Source organism: Rhinopithecus roxellana, chromosome 3, assembly GCF_007565055.1.
Source record: "Rhinopithecus roxellana isolate Shanxi Qingling chromosome 3, ASM756505v1, whole genome shotgun sequence".
Classification (NCBI taxonomy): Eukaryota; Metazoa; Chordata; class Mammalia; order Primates; family Cercopithecidae; genus Rhinopithecus; species Rhinopithecus roxellana.
In genome coordinates, this window is record NC_044551.1 from 129748009 (window position 1) to 129761090 (window position 13082).

At 38.0% G+C, this 13082-nt stretch overlaps 1 pseudogene; it reads left to right on the plus strand.

Moving 5' to 3' along the window:
* The first annotated feature begins 4383 nt into the window (after positions 1-4383).
* Positions 4384-4792, plus strand: LOC104675952 (annotated as a pseudogene).
* Positions 4793-13082: the final 8290 nt, after the last annotated feature.

Consider the following 13082-nt stretch of genomic DNA (forward strand, 5'->3'; position numbering starts at 1 on the left):
CATGTCCTACTTTCAAGAGCTTTCAAATAACTTCTGTTTTCCCATAGTATGTTCTAGACAGAACTTAGGCTATTAAATGAAAGGACAGGAAGCATAAGCACAGTGTGAAGTTCCCCGAAAATACATGTGGCGCAACTTAATTGACAATGTGAAGGCATTAAGAGGTACAGCCTTTAGGAGGTGATTAAGTTAGGAGGGCAGAGCCCTCATGGATGGGATTAGAGGCCCTACAAAATGGCTTGAGGAAGTAGGTCTGTTTTTTTCAGCCCTTTTGCACAGACACTGCAAGAAAATGTCATCTGTGGAACAAGCCCTCCCCAAACACTGAATCTGCCAGTGCTTCCTAGCCTCCACAACTGTCAGAAACACATTCCTATTGTTTGTAAGTTGGCCAGTCTGTGGCACTAATATTTTGTTATAGCAGCACAAATGTATTAAGAAAGTCCTCAAAATATGGCAGCTATTATTAGTGTATCTACTTAATCTAGACACATAAATATTAATCATGTTAAAAAATATCCGCAAAGACAATAGCAAAAACCATCATCATGCTATTGAGTGTCATTTTACAGAAAAGAAAACTACGGCACAGAGAGGTTAAATAACGCCCAAGGTCATACGTTAGTAAGTGATAGGGCAGGGGTCAGAATTGAGGAAATATGGCAGCCAAATTCACACAACTGGAACACAGGGAATGAGAACATCTGCCAACTGAATGATCAAATTAAAAAGTATTTATTCAGGGCAGTTGTGCAAAATGAGGCCTTCTTCCTCAAGAAGCTGAACGTAATATAAATTCACAAGGATTAAAAACACATTTGAGTAAGAAACAATCTTCTCCCTTAAAAAGCTGACAATTTAGTGACAGAGTTAAGGTAGAAGATGAGATTTAAAAATTAGGTAATCCAGTGTGTATCCTGGCTGTCAAAACAAATAAATAAACATTAGGTAAGAGATAGGAGTGTATGTTCTTTAAAGTACTTTCCATATCTGGAAGATTCTGTAATTCTCTTTGCTTTAAGTTTTGCCATGAAAAGTTAGAAAAATTTTAAAAGTCAGCTATATACATGAACCACAAGCACAGGGATTCATTCAAATGAATCAGGAATAACCTCTGGTTTGGTATTATAATTCTGCAGACTGCAGAAGTTGTCTGAATATGAACACCAAATCAGCAAAATCTTATTCCCCCTTGCTAACAATAGAACTAGTTTATATCATATTCATTTGCGCAGTTGCTTTGAGTCCAGTCTCTAGAAATGCTCCACCTTACCTAAGTATCAACAAAGGCAGGAAAAACCTTGTCCAAAAATATTTTTAAGTGGTTGATGTGGGCAGATGGAAACAATGGAATACTAGATCTACAGAATAGCTGGTAGAGAATCTGGATTTTGATTGTTTGTATTTGATGGGATTTTTAAATTACTTTTAAAAGTAAGTCATAAGTGCCAGCCTGAATTATCCGGGGAGGACTCTCTAAGGACTCCTGCTGTATTTTGAGAAATGTGCTTGGGAGCACAGTGCACCTTATCCCCACAAAGGAAAAGTGCCCTTGAAGACTACAAGCAGCAATTTCTGTCTTGCCTCCAATATGACCAGAATAGGGTGGACCCACAGGATTTGACTCCCCCGGCTATCATCAGGGGACCAATTACTATATTCACTAACTTAATGGGATCCTGACTAACATCATTAAGGGCACAGTAGGCAATAATGATTATAAAATAACCTGGTGAAATTCCCTAGGTAGACCATGCCTGGTCTAGCTCCCTTATCTAATACCATCTGTGGATGCATAGATGACCTGGAAATGGAAATTGTGTAACTAATAACTTCTAATTGAAAGAAATTTACCTTAAGTCTATTTATACTGCGCTGCATGTTACATCTTAGTTCACACCTAGGGAATCTAAACTAGTTATTGCCAACCTCTCTGGAACCCCAAAGCTCAGCCATCATTAAATTTCACAACACTTACTTGTACTAAGTGAAAGAGTATTTTAAAAATTCAGTTGAAGGGTAACAGTTTTTGTTAGGAGAATTTTGCAACCTTTTGAGAAATGAGTCAGGGTGCCAAATAGAGTGGGTTTTTTTTTTTTTTTTTAATGCAGATTCTTGTCCACTCCCCAGACCTAATAAATCAAAACCTCTGAGGGCTGGGGCCCAGGGATCTAAATTTTAACAAGCTCCCCAGGTGATTCTTCTGTACACTAAAGTTTGAGAATGTCTGCCCTGGGGTATCACCAACCCAAAGATGAAATCACTTGTTACTACCAAATGTTATAAAATGTTGCACTGCTAGCACAACTTTAATTGGCTATAGGAAACCAGCAATTGTTAGCATTAGAAAAATTTCCATCACGGCCGGGCGCGGTGGCTCAAACCTGTAATCCCAGCACTTTGGGAGGCTGAGACGGGCGGATCACAAGGTCAGGAGATCGAGACCATCCTGGCTAATACGGTGAAACCCCGTCTCTACTAAAAAATACAAAAAACTAGCCGGGCGAGGTGGCGGGCGCCTGTAGTCCTAGCTACTTGGGAGGCTGAGGCAGGAGAATGGCGTAAACCCAGGGGGCGGAGCTCGCAGTGAGCTGAGATCTGGCCACTGCACTCCAGCTTGGGCGACAGAGCAAGACTTCGTCTCAAAAAAAGAAAAGAAAAGAAAAGAAAAATTTCCATCACAATTTGACTTTCTCATACTTAGGGGTGTGACTTTATATGCAGCGATGCTGAAGAAATTTGGCCCATCCTGTAAAGGCTGCTAGTAACAGGCTCCCCTTCTGCCCATGCATGCCACTGGTACCATGATTGGTATGTCCCTAATGTAATCACAGTCCTCCTCCTTCATGGCATGCTCTGCTCTCTCCTCATCTCTAAAGTAAGGACAATTGTTATTCCTTGTGCAACTGCTGAAAATTGTTTTTAAAAAAGTAAGGACAATGTTAATTTTGCATAACTCATAAAAGCCAGCACACCTTTCCCTTATCAATATTTTAAAATTTATATTTCTTATTGTTCTTTCATTATATTTACAACAGCTTATCCTTATGGTTGTAAACTGCTTCAACCCCCTAACAAACTTTGTTTTTAAATAATATTCACAAGTTTATCAGAGCTAAGAAAATGACAAAAACAAAGCAAAGGATGAAACTGGCTTCAATAGCACAAGAGAAAGGCCATCCCCTCAAGATACGTGAAGCTATCCCCTCAGGCACTCAATAATACTTTCACCAAATCCAAATGTAACAAGTCACATCTTAGGCTGGAAATGTTTTGCCTTTTGCAGAATATGAGAAGCCAGAAAGCTTGGAAAACTATTAAAGAATTCGTAACGCAAGTATCTTTTTTAAGAGAAGTTACCTTGCTTGTTTGTTTTTCAGGAAGAAATAATAGCCGGTACAAACACTTGATGAAAACAACATTTATCTTTCTATTGAATTTCCACAGAAACTGGAAATTGGAGCGTACCTGTTAAAATAAAAAGTTCAGTTGCTGAGGCACTAGAAATCAAACTGCTTTCAAAAAGAAAATTCTCCCAATCAGACACCATTCAGCCAAGGTCTATTAGCGTCACTTCTCAAAAGGCAGAAATCTTAAGTGGGATGAATCATAACAGCTGGTTCCCACCAACTGACGCTCCACCAGACAGGAAGCTCGTTATCAATGGATGGTAAGGTGTCACCACTGTCCAGGCAGCTTGGTCAGAGTGATGGGGCATGTAAGAGGTGGTAGCTCCCTGGGAAGCCCCTTAAGGGAATGTCTGCAGATGATAGCTCAGTAGATGGTTTTTGGTTTGGCTGTGTGTGTGTGTGTGTGTGTGTGTGTATGCACGTGCAAATTTTTGCTTTTTAACTTCGATACAGAGAAAGTTCAACTTAAATGCTATAGTGTACAAGGGTCTTTTTTCTATCCAGGGAAAGGCTACAAGAAGTATGGCTACAACCTTTCTGAGTCAATATATAAACTGAATGAACATTGAAGATAAAATTGTTGAGAAATAATCCATTTGCTTGGATAAGAAGACTGAAAAGGAAACTGACTAGGGTGCTTGAGAGAATTTGTTTCTTTCTCGCAGAGATGTTCTAAAGTGAATTATACTATAAAGCTACAATAATCATGACAGTGGGTACTGATGAAAGCAGAGACACGTAGATCATATAGCATAGAGTGCAGAAATAGATCCATAGAAATACTATAGTCAACTGACTTTATTACTTGGGTGTAAACACAGTTCAATGGAAAAAAAGATTGTCTTTTTAACAAACAGTACTAACCCAAACGCCAAAAAATCACCCTAGACACATATTTCACACCTTATACAAAAAACCTGGCTCAACATCCTACCCCCACCCTTGAGCCAGACCCTGCTCTGCTCACACACCCATGCTGGCCATCATTCAGCAGCTGAGAGGACAATAGCATCGAGTGGACAGCAAATGCTTTGATGAATACATGATGGAACTAGGAGTAGGGATAGTTCTGTGAAAAACACATGCAATGGCCAGAACAGAGTGTAACATCTCTTGTGACAGCAAAAACCACCATAAACACTGAGAGCACTCTGAAACCAACACAGTTCTCTTGTACCCTGGGGGAGAAGTTTGAAGAAACTATAGCTGATAGCAGAAAAACACAGACTGTCACAACTTCATACGTGGCACATTGGTTCAACATCAGGAATGGAAAGGAAAGGAAAGCACAATAATAAGAAAGTTTAAAAAATGGGAAATTAATGGTGGACTGCATCCTGAACAATGTCACCTGTACTCAGGTCTACGAAAAAGTAGAATAAAAATTCTATCATTTTGGAAAGCAATTAGCTGAGAGAATGAACAAGCTCAGTTCAACAAGCAAATCTCCCCAAGTATCTTATGTGCAATTATTTTAAAGTGCTGGTTTAATTAGGATCATCCCTTTGGTTAGTAAAGAAATGTACTTGTGCTAATAAAAAATTAACTTGAAATGGGCCATAAACTTAAATGTAAATGTAAAACTGTAAAACACTTTGAATAAAATGTATAGGAAAATATTTGTGACCTTCAGCTAGGCAAAGAGTTCTTAGATTTAATACCAAAAGCACTATAAGAACAAGGAAAAAAAACTGATAAACTGGACTTCATCAAAATAAAAAACTTTTTTTGCTTTGCAAGATACTTTAAGAGAAAGAAAAAACAAGGTAGGGACTGGGGAAAAATGTTTTTGAATCATATATCTAGATTACATAAAAATCATCAAACCTTAAAATGAAAGCAACTCTTTTTTTTAAAAGGACAAAAGATCTGAAAAGACACTTCAACCAAAAATATACACTAAAGGCAAACAAACACACGGATATATGCTCTATATTTCTAATCATTAGGGAAACGGAAACCAAAACCACAATGAGATACTACTATGCATGCTCTAGAATGACTTAAAAAAAAAACCTGACAGTGCCAAGTGCTGACAAGTACACAGAAAAACTTGAATTTTCAAATGCAAAATGGTACAGTCACTATGAGCAATAATTTGGCAGCTTATTATAATGTTAAATATATACTTACTATACACAATAATCCCACTTTTAAGTATTTACCCAAGGGAAATAAGACTTGGCTGAACATAGTGGCTCATACCTGTAAACCCAACACTTTGGCAGGCAGTTTGAGACCAGCCTGGGCAACACAGTGAGACCTTATCTCTACAAAATAAAAATAAAATAATTAGCTGTGTTTAGTGGCATGCCCTGTAGTCCCAGCCACTAGGGAGGCTGAGATGTGAGAATGGCTTGAAGCCAGGACTTTGAGGCTGCAGTGAGCTATGACTGAGCCACTCCACTCCAGCCTGGGTAACAGAGGGAGACTCTGCTTCAAAAAAAAGAAAGAAAGAAAAGAAATAAACAAAGAAGACATATTTACATAAAAACCATTTGTGAATGTTTATAACAGCTTTATTCACAATCACCCAAAATCAGATATAATGTAAATATCCTTCAACTGGCAACTAAACTGTGAAGGAGCCATCAATGGAATAGTATTGAGCAATAAAAAGGAACAAACTATGGGTACCTGCAACAACATGGATGAATTTCAAATGCATTATGCTAAGTGAAAGAAGCCAGACTCAAAAACCTACATAATGTATGACTCCATGTATATGACATCCTAGAAAAGGTAAAACTATAGTGATGGAAAACAGATCAGTGGTTGCTAGGGGTTAAGGGTGGGGGGCAGGAGGATCTGACTACAAAGGGATAATGTATTTTCAAGGAGTTCCTTTGGGGAGGTAATAGAATTGTTCTGTTTGTCGAATTTTTGGTATAAAATATATACCAAAAAGAGTAAATTTTACTGTATGTAAATTAAAAATACATTTTAAAAAGTTTACCTGCGCTAACACTTAATTATTTAATAGTAAATTTTCTTGGATAATTGTCATTGCAAACTCAAAAGTGCCTTCAAATTTTCTATTTTTAAAGTACATTTCCAATGCCATGCTTCTGTTTTGGCAAATATTCAAAAATTACGTTTAATTAATCTGTGCAAACCTATATGCTTACAATGAGTATGTAAAATATAGGGTAATTTTAAAAATACAAGATAGAAACTTTAAAAAAAAGATTCAGGAACCTAAAAATGAGGCAAATATACTTAGTCGATATACCAAGTCAGAATCTATTTAGGAAAGACTTTTTCCTCTGTGCAAAAACAAAATTTTTCAACACTTGACAAAGCTAAATCATGATGCTTGGCTTTCTATGCTATTGAAGTTTAATACAATCTGCTGATGCCAGTCTCAGTATGCTCATTGGGGTCACAGTCATAATAGATCATCAACATTACGAACTGTTGTTTTTGAGAAATGTGGATAATCCCCATTAGAGGCTAATACTCTTTCTGCAGGTAAATCAAATTATACCTTATACTTCTTATATTTTTGTGCTGGTGTAGTTGAGAAATATTGGAGAGAAAAGTCACAATTCAAATACTTGATGCTTTTAAATTATCCAGAATCGTTTTATACATGAGTGATTTATTCAAGGCAAAGATTAGAGGGACAGAACCAGAAACAGAGCAGTTCTCCTTATTCTCAGTTAATAGCCCAGCTTCTAAAATCAGATCACAGGTTATTAAACATATTTCTGTTCATTAGTCATCATTAAAGTTCATTTGTTATGACAATTTGAAAGTGGCCTTATCTCTGTTAGTACTATGCAATAATATCAGCTCTCAGAGATAACTGTATTCCTTTCCTTTTCCAGTTGTATAATATTCCCTAGGATCAAACTGAAATTTTGAGTCATTTAGGACAGATAATATTCAGTGCACACTCAGCAAACTTTATTCAGTATGTGGCTACCACCAAAAGCAATGATCTTTCATTAAATGCTTGTTGCAAATTATCATTTAAGCTTCACATTGTTCATTAATTACACTGGTAGTACCCTATTTCAGACTCCCAAATGACACAGATCCTCCTCTGATCATTGGTCTCTCTACTTACTTTCTCCCTAGTAAACTCTTTTGTTCCCTTTACTTTCCAGATCAAAGTGCTTTCAGGCTTCCCAATAACTGCCTATAACAGTGAATGGCCTTTTCTGCCATTCCCAATGAGTAAGGTAAGCAAGGTCAACACATCACGATGGGTGTGCACCGAATAAGTGCAATGCCTAAGGAGTGGTTATTAATTCCAAAGCTTTTTCCCTCACTCAAAAAACATGCGTGAATGCAAGTGACTTAGAGTGATGTTATCACTAGGAAAATCTTGGAAATATATACAGGGATACATGCAAACATCCCTCAGGCATAAGATACCTGTGTCAGTAAGAGTGGCCCACCATAGTCATAATTCTAAATAAGAAGGAAGTGTGTCGCCATTAGAGTGGGCATGAGATTTAGGAATATTCCCTAATTCTCTTTTTCTCATCCTCTTTCCTCATAACCTCCCTCAGAAAACTTGCCCAATTTCACAATCTCTACTCTCTACTATTATTCAGTGGGTTGACTCTGAGGCCTAAGACTCACATTTTCAAATGCCTGCCAGACATTTAATCCACTGATACCACTAACCTAAACAAGGTCTTTCTGCTGATTCCCTTGTTTCTTTTCATATAATATTATCTTCTAGTAAACCAAACTTGAAGCTAGTAGTTATTTTTAATTCCTCATGCTCACTCATCTCTCATACTCAAATAAAGCTGCTAACTCAGCCAACTCTACCTTCACAGAGCCATGATATTCTTCTCCTTTTCTCCATTCCCATCATTATACCCTAGTACAAGGCCTCATTACTTTTTGCCTCCTAACTCTGCTCTCTTTTGTCATTATCACTCCCCCTACACTTGTAGTACCTTATTTCAAATTCCCAAATGACACAGAGCCTCCTCTGATCATTGGTCTCCCTGCTTACTTTCCCCATAGTAATCTCTTTTGTTCCCTTTACTTTCCAAATCAAAGTGCCTTCAGGCTTCACAATAACTGCCTAGAACACTGAATCCATTCCAATCCATTACTTATACTTTTGTCACTGAATAGTCCTAACATATAGATTAGATCATGCTACTTCCTGGTCAGAAGCCTCCAACAGTTCCCCATTGCTCACAGATCAAAGTCCATATTCCTTAACCCAATACTAAAAGCTCTTCTCACAATCTGTCTCCAATCCATCTTTATTGGCTCCATCTGTCACAATCACCTTCAAGCACCACATATTCCTGTGAAAACAGATTACTGTCTTTCCCCCAAAACACCTTATGATAGCTCATAAGATCCTTAAACTTAGAATATTTTAATACTCCCATTATCACAGCTAGAAAACTTTGACATTCCAATGCTAACTCTTCCATGGAGCTTTTCCCAACACCCTGAGCTGAATATGTTCTCACAATCCAGGACTCCTACATCACTGAATTAGTCCCTGAACAGTGCTTCTCACCTAGTAGGTCTTATCTTCACCTCTTACATCCTATATTAGACTATACTGCTTGTTTCTAATTCTGTAAGTATTCTAACCTATAAGGGTCATATTGGTTTTTAATTTTCCAAATCCCAAAGCAAAAGCAAGCGTTCCCAATATTGGAGGCCATAACAGATGCAAAGGTCAAAGATGATAAATATGATATTTGAATAAATAGCTGAATGAGAATAAGATGAAATCAGCTACAGCTACAATTCTAACTCACTAGGTCAAAGCAAAAAAGTCTTCTGTGTCCATATGTATTGATATATTTCTTCTCTGCTTTTGTCATGACATGTTCTGGAAACCATGTCATAAAGTAAGAGATACAGTCCCATGGGAAAAGTGATATTATAGGGGATGTGTTTTTGACCAAAGATTCCTTATTAAATAAGCCGCAGATATGAATAACATGCAACAAAAGCAAAGATACAACAACTGTAGATCTTTACAATAATTTAAAATCATAATCTGAGCTTTTTCAAATGGGCAGCTATGCACTATGCATATTTGTTATACCAAGGGTTCTAATATATCACAAATTTTATGTATCACACATAAAAATAGAATTAATTTTCATAAATCTCATTAAAGTCAATATGCTAGCTATAATAAACCAAAGCTGAATGGATCATTTTATTTGCCTTGTTGCTATTTAGAAGGATATTGGGTGTTTGTGTGGAAAGAGTGATTCAAATGACTTAAGTCTTGCTTTCAAGACCAACAAAAAAACCAACCCCCAACCTGCCCACAGAAGTAGAACCAACCATTTTCTCTGTATTAATTTCACTGTGATAATCCGACACATTCATTATAATTCCTTAGACCTTAGGGTCATGTTCAAAGGTAGATATAAGAGATTTGGAAAAGGAAATCTCAGGTTCTAGCCTGGCTCTGTCACTTATCAAGTGGGTGATACATACCCTCTCTGAGCCTCAGTTACCTAAAAGGTAACTATAGTATAAAACAATGGCTACCTCAGAATTATAGAGAAAATTCAGAGATAATGTAACTAAATTGCTTTTAAACTTCAAAGTCCCATCAAGAATAAGATTTTTTATTTATGTATTAGTCCGTTCTCACACTGCTAATAAAGATATACCCAAGACTGGGTAATTTATAAAGGTAAGAGGTTTAATTGACTCACAGTTCAGCATGGCTGGGGAAGCCTCAGGAAATTAACAATCACGGTGGAAGGGGAAGCAAACACGTCCTTCTTCACATGGCGGCAGCAAGGAGAAGTGCCAAGCAAAGAGGGAAAACTCCTTATAAAACCATCAGATCTTGTGAGAACTCATTCACTGTGCCCATGATTCAATTACTTCCCACTAGATCCCTCCCACAACATGTGGGGATTATGGGAACTACAATTCAGGATGAGATTTGAGTGTGGACACAGCCAAACCACACACATTTACTTTTTTATTTATTTATTTTAGAGATAGGGTCTCACTACATTGTCTGGACTGGAATGCAGTGTCTATTCATAGGAAGGATCATAGTGGACTGCAGCCTGGAACTGCTGGATTCTAAGAATCCTTCTGCCTGAGCCTCCTGAGTAGCTGGGACTATAGTATCACACAACTGCACCTGACAAGAATAAGCTATTATTAATTATCAAAATCGTTCTTGAGACTGATGGCTTTTGGTCCACTATTAGCATGTTTAAAAGTGAAAGGCTAAACATTCCCTCCCCACCCCATGTCTTCCTAACTCCTCAGTTTATTCAGAAATACATGTGCTCCTTTTTAGTACAAAACAGCATGGAAATGGTAATAGTTGTTAGGTCACTCTTTACCACTCTTCTCCTTTTCAGAGCCTGTAAGATATCTTTCAGGGCACTTTGCACTACGCTGAATAGCCATAAAACAATTATCATGTGGGAAAATGGCCACTTTGGTCACTATGCTGGACATAGTTCAGTTCTGTGGACAGGACATTTTCTTCAATCAGGGAAGAAGGGGAGAATTTTCTTGGAGTTTAGAGGAATCAAATCTGAGTCCTTTTGCCTCCAAAGGACACAATTTCCTAGAGACTGCTTTTAATGTAGAGAAAGGCAAGGAATAGAGAGGGGGAAAGAAAGCTAAAAAGGTATTAATGAAGACTAAGTATCTCCATCTTAGGAAGCTAACGTGTGTGTGTATTCAATACATGTGAAAGAAGGAGAGATAGCCCTGGCCACCTAGCCTTCTACTCAGCCCCATTAAGAGTGAAGAAGAGCTTTGAACTGGAGGGGAGGAGGGACTTTCCTCACTTTCAGATCACAATTTTTTTTTTTTTTAATAACCAGACTGTTCTAGAAAGAGAAAGGAACTTTGGAGAACAAGAAAGTGTAGAGGCAGATGTCCAGAAATGGGTTAACACCTCCTAATCCTGGGAAGAAGCTGAGGCTGCCAGCCCCAGGAAGGGTACAGCCCAAGTCCAGTGTCCTTTCCGTACCTCAATAAGTATACACCTGGGGAGGGAAGCTGGACTTTGCCGAGGTTAGTACCACAGGGCTGCCTATTTCAGCAAAGTTCTCAGATAAGCGATTCCTTTCAGAAAATCATGTGGACGTGGTCCATCATCATATTACAAGGCTAGGGAGAGTTTCAGCCTCCCTTCTCATAATCACCATGAGTGCCACCATTAACCCTACCCCCATAAAAATACACAACATAAGTAAACACAATATGTTTGCTCTACAAATGCACTTTCAGTTCAGGTCCTCTGTTGCCTTCTATCTAGGTTGTGTTCCATCCCAAACCCTTCCTAAAAAGAAACTCTTGAGCCTCTAAAGGACTATAACAGCAGAGATAGACCTAGATTAGAGAACCCTCCCCATATATTCTGGAACCTTTGTATGACTTGTAAATTTACTGTCCTACTACTCAGATGGGGAACTCAGAGTCAAATTTAGCAATAATGATGATAATAATAATAAACAATGCAATGTAACATTTCTTGTACTTAGAGTAAATATTCACACAATACAATAAAAATTATTCAACTTAAAACCTGTGTTTATATAACAAAATCTATGCCCTAATTATAGGTATCTCACTTTTATTCTCTATAAATATCTGCTGAAGTACTTTTAAAACTATCAAGCTTCTACTTCCATTGTGTCCAAGGCAAGGAAATTTAGTACATTTTAGATTTTAGTACATGGCTGGGCAGTCTTGAAGGGAGAGTGGAGTAATAGTTGGGTCAAACACAACCATTGCACAAGGGAGCAAGCAGCATTGGGGAAGAGAATTCAAAAGGGAAAGATTTTCTCTCTGGAAATTCTGCATCGAGAGAGCTTCTGTGCTATAACTCTATAAGGTTCTATGTTCTCTTTTTGTAACAGAAGCCATTGCCTTGTATTAAGACATTAGTAAGCATTAACTTTTTGTATAGATGGGTTTAAGAAATAACCTCTAAACTGCTAACACAGGTATAAGACAGAATGCCCTTCTGCATTGGCAGTCACTACAGAAGATCTGGAAAACTAGAAACCTGTGGGCTAACTTTGGCCTAAAACTTTTTTAATGTCCAGAAAATGTTTATTAAAATTTTTACCTGGCAACAGTCAGCTGAACCAAGATATCACTCAGCCCTTTAAACACTCCCAGCTCACTACAGTCCAGCATCTTCAGTGCCTATGACATTGTATCTGCCCTGTTTCACTCATTTGGGTATCCAATAGTCCCTGAAGGCATCTGAATTGGTGACCTCTGCACCAAAGATGTGAGAAACAGTCATTAAATATGCAGCAACCTGGAATGAGGGGTGGCCCAACATTTGAAGGCCAGAGAAGGCCTTGATGTTCACATATCCCTTGCCAGCACTGTATACTAGACATGAGAGATGCAGCAGGCCCTGCGTCAGATTCCTTTTAGCCTTTTTCCTGCACTGAACTGTCTTATACGACAGATTTCTTCTCAGTTATTAAATCTAATCCATAGCTACTCGTGTGTATATAAGGACTGGAAGGACACTTAAAGAGCTGATTCCGACCCTGTCTCTCCTGGTTATGTTAGGCAGGTTGCTTTTAAGTTAATGGGAGTCTCCGTTCCTCCTTCATAAAACAATGGATTCACCTGGAATCATTATTAAGATCATTTTTAGTTGGCCCGTCTCCATCTATACCACCTCCAACTTATCTAGAATCTACTCAACCCTCA